At 38.8% G+C, this 12687-nt stretch overlaps 1 long non-coding RNA gene and 1 pseudogene across 1 annotated transcript in view; both read left to right on the plus strand.

Moving 5' to 3' along the window:
- Window positions 1-12687, plus strand: part of LOC138848472 (uncharacterized) — a 1168718-nt gene that overhangs the window by 587066 nt on the left and 568965 nt on the right. The window lies entirely within an intron of this gene.
- Window positions 4931-5076, plus strand: LOC127490380 (U2 spliceosomal RNA; annotated as a pseudogene).

Genomic DNA, 12687 nt, shown 5'->3' on the forward strand with positions numbered 1-12687 from the left:
ACTGTTCTCTCTCTCCCATGGCCCACCCTTTATTTGAAACATTAGGACCACGTGGCCTCCCCATCCCTCCTACCCAACCTCTCACTAACTCAAGCCATCTAATGCATTGCTCCAATATAATAGTTATCTGTAGAAATTTTCTTTCTTTGTTGGCTTTATCAATGGTAGACGACTTTATATTACTAAGCATAATTTCATTGAATGTATAGATTTGATTTATTTATCTATTTACCAGTGAATGAACTTTTAAGTTGTGATCCATTTTTTGGTTATTTAAAATTAAGATGATGCATGAATACTTGGCTACAATTGTTTATGTGAAAATATATTTTCATTTCCTTTGGGTAAATACCTACTGATATTTCTTTGTCTTATGATAAATGTATACAAGGATACTTGAAAAGTTCATAGTAAGTAGATTTAAAAGGCAAGTTTATTTTGAAATTCATATATATATATATATAAAATAGGGTATCCCAGATAGATGACAGGGGTCCAAGTACTGGGGCCATCTGCTAATACTTTCCCAGGTGCATTAACAGGGAGCTAGATAGAAAAGAAGCAACCAGGACTCTTTAACCTACTATAGGATGCTGACAGGTGGCGGCTTAACCCTCTGTGCCACAATGCCAACCCCAAACTTGTACTTTTATTCTACTTTTCCATGAACTTTTCAAGTGTCTCCATTTATATAAAAGCTGTTTTACCGTTCTTTCCAGAGAATCCCATGTTCACTCTAGTTAGTCTGTTGATTAAATTATTTCATTTTTCTCCTGGTTATGGGTCATGGTTTCTTGCTTCCTTTTTTGCATGGAAATTTGTATTGGAAACCAGACATTATGGATTTTACATTTTTGGGTTTGTACTTTCTTGTATTTTTCTGCATAAAAGATTTTAGATTTTGTCCTAGTATGCAATTAAGTTACTTAGAATTGATTTGGTCCTTTCTAGATATACATTTAAGTTTTGTGGAGGAGTGTCCAAAATAACTTTAATCTAAGGCTAATTTTAAATATTGAAATGCTAGCCCATTTGCACAGTCTATAAAATGTCCCATGTGTTAGGATGGCTTTCCATTCTAGCTATTGTAACATAAAGATTCTTAACCCTGAATCGTATGTGGGCATTTCCTGCTCTCTGGGAGTTCTCTCCCTAGCTGTGTCCAGTTTCCTCTTACATGTACAGATGAAAACCATGAGAAAATGGAACTCATTTGCAGATATCCAGGGTCTTGGCTCTTTCTGAGTTCCTCTTCTTCTGCTTTGGCTTGGGAACTACATCCAGGCATACACTTGGGACAACCTTAGGTCTCACCTCTTTATTTCTCTTCTCTCAAGGATCAGAATCCTATATTTCCCGTCTATCTAGTATCTGAAAACTGTTTCTTCAAATATTTTATCTGCTTTTGCTATTTTAAAAGCTATATAATATATCTAATCCATGTTATTTAATTAGTCCCAGAAGTAAACTTTGTTTCCATTTTTTTGTTCTGTTCTTTTCATTATTATTACTATTACCACCTTTGAAACATGACTGATGTGTCATCCCCACTTGGAAATGAACATTGACCCCATTTTTCCAGCTAAGTCAAGTTCCACTCCAATCATGGTGTATACACAAATCATGCCACTTATTTTACCTTGTGTGCTAAGTGTTGATTTTCTTTTATGCCTTACAAAATAGTGTGTCCCTTGAGGCTAAGATCTGGAACTTACACATCTTCATAGCTCAAGGACTAGTTCCTCACCTGCATTAGATGAAATCAGTAGAACTTACTACTCCACAGCAAGCACTTCGAATTGGTCAGCCTTGTCTGTATGTTAAGCATATATGTCTCTGTGGGGAGCAACTGGGAGCAACTCGGACTAGACTAAGTTACTGGAATTAAGACTTATTCTATGCATCTGCTCTCCCACAATATGGCGCTGGGAGAGGAGGAAACAGCTTCTACACAGCTGACTCCAGTTCAACCAATAAACTGTAGGACTTGCTCCTGATTGGAGGAGAGCAGCGTACTCGGCGTGTGGGTAGCAGAGTTGGGATTGGTGGAAGAGGACTATAAAGGAGGAGAGAGACAACATGCACGGGGGAACATCTATCTGAAGGAACACCTGTGCAGCCCCTGAGAGAGCCGGCCGGCGGTGTGCCGCTCCCCCGCGGAAGTGGGGAAGGTGGCAGGGGGAACCGCCCTTCCACGGAGGTGGAAGGGATGGTAGCCAACCCGGGAAGAACCAGCAGCAAACCCGGGAAGGGCCGAGCAGACGAAAGAACAGCGCAGGGTCCTGTGTCGTTCCTCCACGAAGACGGGGAGCGACAGTCTCATCTTGATTCTCAAGACCATCAGTAACATGACTTTACAGAGCCTGGCCCTTCTTTATAAGAATGTAATGGGCCAGCAAAACTAAATGGCCCACCCTTTATAAAAACTGCACAGCCCTCCTGCCCTGCCTGACCCTTTCCTTGTGTAGTTTCTTCAACCTGGAATCTCCATGTTCACCAGTCATTACTATCAAAATGTTTTCCATCTTTTAACATACTTGCCCAATATGACTTCTCCCCTGATGCTTGCTGTTTGAGCACCAGTTACAAAGCTCTAACAATTCATGTGTACTTGTCATAGTTTCTGCCTTATCATTCCAGTTTTGCTCTATTCAATACTCATACGAGTCTATTCTATCCTAATCTATATATTTTGTATTCTGCACATATTTCATATTCTATCACATTTTCCTATGTCTGATTAGGCTTACTTACAACTTCACATCTTCATTCAACTGGACTTTTCTTCTATGAAAGTAAAAGTTAGGTGGCATGCTTTTCCTTTGGAATTACATCTAAAATAGTAAGCATTCAGGAAGTATTTGTTTAATAAGAAATGGAAATCAATAGGGGAAGGCACAGTGGCACAGGAGTTGAAGCTGCTGCTTAAGACGCCCACATCCCTCATTGGGGGGCCTGGGATTGCATGCTGCCTCAGCATCCGGTCCTGCTTCCCTCTAATGCACCAGGAAGCAGCAGATGATGATTCAAGTATTTGGGATCCTGCCACCTACACGGGACACCTGGATGGAGTTCCTGGCTCCTGGCTTCCTAGCCCAGCCTGGGCATTTGGGAAGAGAATCAGCACATAGAAAAGATCTCTCTCTGTCTCTGTCTCTGTCTCTATCTCGCCCCCCTCCCAGTTCTATCACTCTGCATTTAAAATAAATAAATAATTCATTTAAAAATCAAATATAAACATTAAAAATGAAAATCAGTAAAACAATATTTTGATTGGTGTAATTGTCAGTAGCACTTTTTAAAATCTTAACAACTTGGGATACCAATCATATTCCATAAAATTTACCTTTTTAAAGTGTACCATTTAGTAGTTTTTGGTTTACCCACAGAGATGTGCAGCCATCATTTCTGTCTAATTTAAAAACATTTTCATCCCTCCCTTCCCCCTAGAGTCCCCGTGCTCTCACAGTCACTGGTCATTCTCCATTTCCCCAGTCTCTGGCTGGAATAACCTACTCCACACTCATATAGATATGCCTGTTCTATATACATCATATAAATAGAATCATATGACTTGTGTTCTTTTGTAACTGTCTTCTTTTCTAACAATGTTTATAAATTCACTTTTAAAAATGTTTAATAAATTCATTTATTTGAAATACAGAGACAGAGACAGACAGAACAAGATCTCCCACTTGCTGGCTCACTCCACAAATGCCCACAACTGAGTTAGGACATAAACTCCAGGCATTTCAAAATAGGAAGTGCCAAACACCCACCCTTGGCTTTTTTAACTTAACATGATTTCAGGATTCAATCAAAACCTCATTCCCTTTTTCTTTTTCTTTTTTTTTTTTTTTTTAAGTTATCTATTTGAAAGTCAGAGTTACACAGAAAGAGAGATCCTTCATCTTCTGGTTCACTCCCCAAACAGCTGCAATGGCTTGGGCGGGGTCAGGCCAGAGCCAGGAGCCAGGTGCTTCCTCCAGGTCTCCTATGTGGGTATAGGGACCTAAGCACTCCTGTAGGTGATAGTCACGGGTTATTTTTACTTTTTGGCTATTATATTGAATAGTGCTACTATGAACATTTGCATCCAAGTTTTTAATGTGAGCTCCCATTTTCATATATATATATATATATTCTAATCACATATATATAATCATATACCTGCCAAACTGTTTTTCAAAGTAGCTGTGTCATTTTTTAAGGTTTATTTTTATTTACTTGAAAGAGACACAGAGAGAGAGAGCGATCGATTGAGCGATCTTCATCCACTGGTTCACTCCCCACATGGCAGCAATGACCAGGGCTGGAGCAAGCCAAAGCCGGGAGCCGGGAACTTCCTCTGGGTCTCCCAGGTGGGTGCAGGGGCCCAAGGACTTGGCTCAGCCTCCACTTCTTTCCCTGGTTCATTGGCAGAGAGCTGGATTGGAAGTGGAGCAGCTGGGACTCAAACTACTGCCCTTATGGTACGCCAGCATTGCAGGCGATGACTTTATCCACTATGCCATAATGCCATCCCTATAGCTGTCATTTCACAACCCACTAGCAATTTATAAGTGTAGTTTTTTCCATGTTTATAATTGCCTTGTTTATAGAAGTAATTCTAGTTAATATGAAGTTCTACCTTTCATTCTTTTGATCCATATTTACCTAGTGACTCTTGGTATCACATCTTTATATATGCTTATATTAAATATCCCTCTTCTTTGGAGAAATGTATATTCACATTTATGACCCACTTTTCATTGGATTGTTATTTTTTATTGTTGAATTATAAGTGTTCTTCATATATGCTAGGTATAATACCTTATCAGATGTATGATTGGTAAATGTTTTCTCTCATTCTGTGAGTTATCTTTTCATTTTCTAAATGGATTACTTTGAAGCATGATTTAAAAAACATTTTATAAAATTCAGTTAATCTATCGCTTCTCGGCCTTTTGGCTAAGATCAAGTGTAAGATTCAGTTAATCTACTTTTGCCATGTTTTTTCATGTCTAAGATAGTGTTGTCTAACCCAAGATAAAGCAACTTTATTTATTTTCTTCTAAGATTTGTGTCGTATGTAAATTTGTGACTATCAAACATTCTGAGTTATTTGTTAAACTTTAGTTTCATTTCATTTGAAGGAAAAGAGACACACACACAGAGAAACAGAAACAGGAAGAGAGAGAGAGAGAGATCTTCCATCTACTAGCTCACTACCAAAATACCCACAGCTTCCAGGGCTAGGCCAAACCAGAGCCAGGAGTCCAGATCTCAATCCAGGTGTCCCACAAAGGCTGTGGGGACCCACACATGTTAAGTCCTCATTTTCTGGTGCATATGAGTAGGAAGTTGTTATTGGAAGTGGAGTTGGAACTCAAACCCAGTCTCTGAGATATGCGATGTGGGTGTCCCAGTGGGTGTCTGAACCTCTGTACCAATTGCCCACCCCTGGTTTATTTTGTTATATGATGTAAATTGGAAAGGGGGTCTAGCTTCATTACTCAAAGATTAATTTTTCAAAATATTGAACCCATCCTTTTAAAGAATCCTTTGCCATGTTTTTTTAGTAGTGTAAACATGTAGCCATATTGGGAGAAAAAGAAAACCCTCATGGAATATGCAGTTTTTGCCATTTATATATTAGATATATTAGACTGACTAATACATCTTTCAGAGAAGGATCAACAAAGCTTTCAGTATCTAGAATTCCTTAAAAACAGAGAGTGCTGCTACTTAAAACTCGTTTTTTGTGAATTCTCCTTAAGCTTTTTTCCTCTAAAAACATAATGTCATACTAAAAAGAAGTCAGAGAAAGTGAACCCCAAAGCACTGACTCATTTGGGGATTCAGTGAAAATATATACGTTTATACAGTTGTAATGTTTCATTTAAGGGAGGGAGATTCTCACAGGGAGTTTCTGGGTGTCCACACCACACCACACCACACCACACCACAGAGGGCAGCACTGGGTCTCAGAGGGTGCTGCGCCTGGCTACAGTGCTGTACCTCACACTTTTCTCTGGGGAGTAAACTTTTCCCTTTGAAGAGGCCTTATTTAAAACTCCTCAGCTGATTGCACACTTCACCACCTGATGGTGAATCAGATGCAGCCTACGTGCCATGACTTCATCAGCACAGTCCCTTGGGACTCCTGACATTGGTTTAAACATAGGGGTGGACCATGTGCAAAGAGAAGCAGCCTGAGTCTATGGGATGCAGGACAATGTCATGACGAGGAGACTACCTGCCACTGTGTGACTGCACTGTGCCGCGTGAGCCACCTACGCCTCTAAGTGACTGAGTGTGCGTCCATTATTATAGTACAAGAAATTCGTGGGAGGTGGAAGGCAGAACACCTCACAGTCAGATGGTAATGACTATTTAGACTATTTTAAATCACTCAGCATGTTCTCCATTAGATAAACAAGCCCTCTACAATTATGTAGTTTATGTTTATGTACTTATATGACTTCCTGGTTTTATATTTGAGATAGAATATGTTTTTACACATTGCAATATTGAGACTAGTAAAACAATTGTGGAAAATATGAAATATACCCCCTGACCATTACAGTCCCCTTAGTTTTATAAGTGTTTTTCTTACAAAAATGTTTAACATTAGTACAATTCTTCTGTTTTACTCAATTATTTTAGAATACTCTCAATTCATATCATAAGTACTCCTTGGTACAACTTTCAAAATTTTTAATTGCTGGTTTCTTTTTAATTTTATATATTTGGGAGAAATAATAGGTTACATTTCATTTGAATTGACTTTCCATATGTTCATAATTTTCTACCTATCTACTTATTTATTAGATTCCATATGAGAATGCAATGTTTTTACTACTATAGAAATACATCACTACTTTATTCAAGGCATAAACTTCTTAGACCATAATTGTGTTATGACAGGTATCTAATTACTACATTAATTGTTTCATTCTAGTGTCTAATTTTAGTGTTGATAAAAGGTTAGCAGAATATAACAATAGTTAAGTAGACTGAAAATATTCCAAATTTCAAATATCTTTCTATGAAAAAATAAGTATGGATGAGTGAGTGATAAGAAAAATGAGCATTATATGACATGTATAAGAAGAATATGGGTCCAGGGAAGGGAGAGTGCATTTAGCCAGCTGTTTAGACACAGGTTAAGACACCTACAACCTGTGCCTGGGTACAATGCTTAGCTGCAGCCCTGATTCCAGCTTCATGCTAACTCAGACCCTGAGAAGCAGTGATGGCCCAAAGGAGCAGTGTTTCTGCCACCCACTTGAAAGACTTGGATTGAGTTCTTGGTTCCTGGTCTCTGTCCCCCTGGCCATTGTGGGAATTATGGTAGTGAAGCACCTCTCAAATTTAAAACAGAAACAAAAGCAGAACACAAGGATCATGGCAGTATACAAGGAAAGTAGCAGCATTGAGGACTCACTGGAATTGGTATACGTGTGAAAGCTATTTGTGATATAGCTGGTTTTCAGTGTTCAGTGTTAAAAAAGAAAATTTGAGTTAGTGATCACTGCTTTAGAAGACAATAACACTTATTTTCAGTACTTTGATAATGTTCAAGAAACAATTTTGAGCCTACATTTTATATTTTTAAATTTTTCCAGGTTCAAACTGCTGTACCTTAACAACCAACGTGATGTGCAACAATGTTAGGGACAAAGCAGCTTCACAGTACTTTGTGAAATTAAAACAAAAAATGAAGTAAACCTTTATCCCCCTGGTTTTACTCCATTCCCTTACTGTCATTTTTATATTTTGTCTCTATGTGCAAATATGCTTACATTTTCAGTGTTTCGTTTGCTAAAATAAAGAGCAAACACAGAGCAGTCTCTATGCTGGATGTGTCGTCCCGATAGGAATTCCATTCAACTGAAGCCACAGCTGACCATGCCTGATGGGCCGTCATCCGTGTGGCACTCCCTTAACCTTCTCCATTTTCGTATCTCTAGCTTCCTTTAGTAATTGCATTTGCGTGGTATAGCATATCAGTGTTGGATTTTCCCTACAACTAGAATGCCTAGTATGAAGCCTTAGATTTGTTTCTCACCCTGTCATGGCTGCCAACTCCTTGATGCGGATGCCTATCTTTTGATCATTCCAGCCTAAATTTCAGCTTTTTATAAGGGTTTTATTTTTGCCAGTATTTTGCCTTTGCACACACTGGCTTAATGTGCTTTTCACATGGAATCTTCAGCTTTCCTTACAAATACAACTTTTGGAAATGTCGCTACATTTTGCTAACCTCTTTCGAGTCCAAGGGACCCATTTGCCTCTCCAATGTTAATTTGCCTTTTGCTTCCTTTTGGTAAATCAGTTTCTAAATTTAAGTTGTCAACTTGAATGTCAGAAATTTTTCCAGTATACACCTAATGACTACCTTTGTAGAACCAATAAATAATTGACTTATTGACCTTTGATGCAAAGAGCGAAAAATTCTTTTTTACTTTTAATCAAATGGATGGATTATCGCTCTCCATTCTTGGGCACGACTTTTCCTTTGGCGTGCTCTAGTCTTCATAAACTTTGACTTGGTGTCATACATGCCGTGCTTACTGCCTTAATAGCACAATATAATCTTTCTGAGATTTGAAATGAAACAAACTGTAGGACAGCCTCATAATTAGAACTACTGAATTACCTTTGCTTTCTCTATGTATATTCATAATATGACTTGACATCACTTCTACTTTCATAAATTATCATGACAATTAGGAAACAATGGTTTAACTGTGGCTCACATATCTTGTAATATTGCTATTTAGACCAAAATAGCATTTATTTATAATCAGTGCATTTCAAAGATATTTATTCATTAAAACTTTGTTGAAAAATACTTGTGTATTTTGCTCTTAGATATTGGGCTCAGGCACAGTTTTTTAGTATTGATTTTTATTTGTGCGAATGGTAGACTAATAGAAAGAGACAGAGAGAGAGAAAGAGAGGGAGAGAGAACAAGAGCAAGCACACTTGTCCATCCCTTGGTTTCCTCCCCAAATGCCCATAATAACCAGGGCTGGACCAGGAAGAAGCCAGGAGCCAGAAACTCCATCCTGGTCTCCCTTGTGGCAGGGGCCTAGGTACAGCACAGCGGTAGGAAGCTGAATCAGAAGGCAGAGCTGGGACTGGATCCTGTGCAGGCGTTCCCAGTGGCAGCCTAACCCACTGCACCCTGACACCTGCCCCCAGGCACAGTTAGTTAAGGGTAGTAAGCCATGTAGCAGTTCAGTAGTTAAAGGTAATAAGCTGTGATTAACGGCCAGAAGAACCAGCTGAAGGAAAAATTAGCCATTTCTAAATGTCTGTAGTCTATGTGACGATAACTGGATATCCAGTCCAGAAAACTGTTTGGAATAATTCAGCGAAGTACTAATTTATCTGCTTCTTTTCCTGTTACTTTAAAATAATAGCAGTTTTCATATTTCCATTTGCCTGTATTATATTCATCCAAACGTGAGCAAGTTAACAAAATTATTAAATTATTATGGTTGAGACTTACTCTCTTTAAACGTACACCCTGGGAACATCACTGAATTACAGCCCCAGAGGCATCTTATGCACATATTCAAGCGAACAGCAGACCATTCATCCTTTGTTATTCTTGGGTCTGCGTGTCCTACAAGCACACTGTGCCATTCCAGGAGATAGGCGTCCCCTCAGAATGAAGCACAGGGCTACAGAAATGTTCCCCTCCCCATAACATGACTCTGCCTTCCTGCTGCTGAGTCACAGGGCAAGATTTATGAATTCAGAAAAGTGAAAGGTGGTTTCAGTTACGAAGACTCTAAAATAGTATTCAAAGGAAATTATTCTATTTACTGATCTTCTAAGTAATGTATTTAAATTTCAAGTCATCAGTTTTAACTACACAATAAATTGACTTATATAGTGAAAAAATAAAATAAAAAGTTTAAGGGGCCAGTACTGTGGCAGAGCAGGCTAAGCTGCCATTTTCTTTCTTTTTTTTTTAAACTTTTATTTAGTAAATATAATTTCCAAAGTACAGTATATGGATTACAATGGCTTCCCCCCATAACTTCCCTCCCACCCGCACCCCTCCCATCTCCTGTTCCCTCTCCCATTCCATTCACATCAAGATTCATTTTCAATTATCTTTATATACAGAAGATCAGTTTAGTATATATTAAGTAAAGATTTTATCAGTTTCTACCCACACAGAACATAAAGTGTAAAATACTGTTTGAGTACTAGTTTTAGCATTAATTCACATTGGACAACACAGTAATATGATTTGCTAAAATAGAACATTTTTCTCTTCTTTGGCTACTTAATAATTGGCTTACAAAACCAAATTCCAGCCCCAGCATATCTACAAAACACACCTACAAGTGGAAATACCATAAGTTGTCAGGAGAAAAGTTTTATTAAATATCAACAATTTTACCTACTTGATGTGTAATCACTAATTTGTTACCACTGATTATTATATACCTTTTGACAAAATAGATTTTCTCATGCTTTGCCTAGCTTACTCAGATATGTTTGTTGTTGTTTTGTTTTTAAATAGATATATCTTTGGAAAGGTTCAAATTAGCACCAACTACAGATTGAGAATCCCTAATCTGAAAATCTGAAATACTCCAAAATTGACATTGACATTCAAAAATATGGATTTTGGGGTCCTTATGCTAGTTATGCTAACTAGTAACATCTATGGAAATATTCCAAAATCCAAAAAGCTCTGAAATGTGAGACGCTTCTTGCCTCAGTCATTATGGAAAAGGGATACTCAACCCATACTGGCAAGTAAAGCTGAGCCACTGCATATTGATTTTCTCATGGTTAGCCCTTGGTTGGCATGACAAATTGTCTTCTTGACTTCCATTTTTTCCATATCCTTAATTTTAACAGTACTTTAAACATTGCATCCTTTCTTTATGGTTAATTAAAATGCTCTCTCAAAACAGAGGAAGAAGAAAGAAAAGGCAAATCAGAGCCTTGGTTTACCAACTCTAGTTAAAGTTTATAACTTCAGGCAACACAGGATGCCAGCTGGGATAGAAACAGTATAAATTAATTCCCAAATCTTAAATCCTACATCTATTTTGTTGAGATTTCACATTTCTAGATTATTTTTTAAAAAAATGCATTTTATATGGAGCATCATTTTACAGCACTCTAAGAGAATATTCAGGAACTGCAGTGATTCATACTTCCATTCATCTACAGAACTGGTAGTTGCATGGGCTTGTGTGTTCAGCATTTAAATGCATCTGTGGTAATGTTAAGATAATTTAAAAAAAATAATTGAAACTGGTTTATAAAAACCTGATTTCAAGTCTTAGATGCTAGTATTGGTTTAAGTTCCCCAAGCTCACCCAGCTCTAGGCATTTATAAAGAGAGCTGCCCTCCGGGTCTACAATGATCTTGGATCCATGAGCCTATAGGGGAGGAAAAGTAATATCTTTTCCTCATCTACTGCTGGGTTCATGAGTGACATCCCTATAACAAAAGACAAATTAACAAGATAAATCACAGCAAAAGTATTTGGCCAAATTTTTAGTTGGTGTGAAAACCTTCAAGAGATGAAGACCTAGAGATTCAACGAAAGCTGTGTCTGTTTATGTCCAGTCCAATAGAACCATGATGGGAGGACAAGAGAGTCTGATCTAATGGTGATTCCTGGGAGGGACATTAACAAGGCCCATTTGTTCAGATTCTTCTTATCATCCCTAGGTGGCGTTGCTCCTCTCTAGGGAAAGCACAGTAGACTTGTCACATGAAAGTCCTTTCAGGGGAGGAAAGAGGGAGAAGTCAGAGGGTCATCTCCCTGCTACAACTTTTTTCTCAGTGTCCATATGCCATATTGAGGGGTAACATGTTCTGAGCCCAAACAGGCTCTCAGACACCCACCCAAAAATTTGACATGCATGAGGGTGGGTTTATTTGCTTGGCCACTGATTTATCAGAGAAGGTAGGAAGCCATTTTACACCACTTGAGAGATTGTTCTGGAATGTAACATGGTAATAGAATCAAAGTGAAGTTGGAAGGGCCTTTGAACAAGACACTCAAATGACTTGAGAATTTGGGGACCTGGAGCCACAGCATCACACCTTTGAGACAAAGTGGCATTCTCCTTACTGAGCACAGAGCAGCATCAATTAACTCCACAGAATAGAGAACAGGAATGGGGCCACCCCAAAGAACTCTCTGCCACAGTGCTTATTCCCAGGGCCTCAGTGGAAAAGAACAGAACATGCTAAAGAGGCGGTGTGTTCCTCGGCAGAGGAGCAGTGGTCTCTGTAGGCTGGTGGACTGGGCAGAGAATTCTCCAGATAGGAACACGTGGCGTTCTTTGCTTGTTCTTTGAGTCATGTCGGGTGGAGAGTTCTGTTTCGTTTCGTTCTGTGTTGGCTAGTAACGTAGCATGATGGTGTGGAGCAAAGACCAGGGATTCAGCCCAGGTGAACCTGGGTTCATCCGCCCATTAACTGTGCTCACCATGAAAAGTTACCTGCCATCTCCATGCCTCAGTTTCTTTTAAGTAAAGGAGATGAAATACCCTCATGATGAGTTCCTCCCGCATGTGTTTTAGAAGGTCCACACAAACCCTGATCATAATCCTAGAAATAGTATTGGACTTGACTGATCCAGCCATAGTTTTGCTTGACCCTGAGCACTCAGGGACAAAATGAGAGGAGTAGGTGCCAAAATTGCAGCA

Source organism: Oryctolagus cuniculus, chromosome 2, assembly GCF_964237555.1.
Source record: "Oryctolagus cuniculus chromosome 2, mOryCun1.1, whole genome shotgun sequence".
Classification (NCBI taxonomy): Eukaryota; Metazoa; Chordata; class Mammalia; order Lagomorpha; family Leporidae; genus Oryctolagus; species Oryctolagus cuniculus.